The following is a 1,121-nucleotide window of genomic DNA, read 5'->3' as shown; positions in this document are numbered from 1 at the left end:
TGTGTGTGTGTGTGTGTGAGTGTGTGTGAGTGTGTGTGTGTGTGTGTGTGTGTACACAGGTGATCGTGATGAAGCGTACTCTGGGTGTGGGATACGCAGCGGTGGACAACCCCATCTTCTACAAGCCCAACACTGCTATGCTGCTGGGAGACGCCAAGAAGACCTGCGACAGTTTACAGGCCAAAATCAGAGAGGCCTACTACTAACACACAGCTGCAGACACATGCACAAGAACACGCTTTATTACACATTAAAGTGCCTTAAAAACAAGAAGCCAATCAGTGAATGCATGCAGCTTTGACTTGTAAATAAAAGTATTTAAATCTCACGATTCAGCTTTGAAATAAACCAGACGTGACTGAGGTTTTGAAACTTTCCCAGCAGCCTGTTTGGCTTTGTTGATCAGTTTCTGCAGGAATGAGAAGAGCAGCAGGTCTATTGTGGCCAGGTACATGTCTGGTGCTGCCAAAAACAGGTTATTCTGCTCTTCAGCTCCACGGTGGAGAAATAACGTTTTGAAACTTTCCCAGCAGCCTGTTTGGCTTTGTTGATCAGTTTCTGCAGGAATGAGAAGAGCAGCAGGTCTATTGTGGCCAGGTACGTGTCTGGTGCTGCCAAAAACAGGTTCTTCTGCTCTTCAGCTCCACGTTTGGTAAAGCGGTGGAGAAATAACATCCATAACAACTGAAGGAATCACCAAAAACCCCACAAAAATCTACAATAAAAAAACAACAACCAAACGAGATCATCAACAAAACAAGTGAAGAATTAATACCGTCATGAATCTTGCTTATTTCTAATATAGCATTTGTATTTTAGTTCATTTATTTAGATGCACTAGTCATTAAATATAATTTATGTACAAAATGAATTCATATTTATTTATTATTTGCTCAAGTTTTGTTTTTTGATTGTGATTTTGAGTCATGCGAGGTATGCAACCATGTGATTTTTCTTGTTTTAACCCTCATGTTGTGTTCTGGTCATTGTGACCCAAAAAACTGGATCATTTTTATACTTTTTAGGGAATGAAACTCATAACAGCTCTATTGGTGCAAGATCCAGTAAGGTTTCTGCTTCTCTTTATCCGCCTTATTTTTAATGTAATTTATAACTTGAAG

At 39.9% G+C, this 1,121-nt stretch overlaps 1 pseudogene; it reads left to right on the top strand.

Moving 5' to 3' along the window:
* LOC107739940 (NAD(P) transhydrogenase, mitochondrial-like) overlaps nucleotides 1-328 on the top strand; it is a 19,137-nt pseudogene extending 18,809 nt beyond the window's left edge.
* Nucleotides 329-1,121: the final 793 nt, after the last annotated feature.

This window comes from Sinocyclocheilus rhinocerous, unplaced genomic scaffold, assembly GCF_001515625.1.
Source record: "Sinocyclocheilus rhinocerous isolate Xijiao unplaced genomic scaffold, SAMN03320098_v1.1 scaffold5943, whole genome shotgun sequence".
In the NCBI taxonomy this organism is placed as follows: domain Eukaryota; kingdom Metazoa; phylum Chordata; class Actinopteri; order Cypriniformes; family Cyprinidae; genus Sinocyclocheilus; species Sinocyclocheilus rhinocerous.
This window is presented reverse-complemented; position numbering and strand designations above follow the sequence as displayed.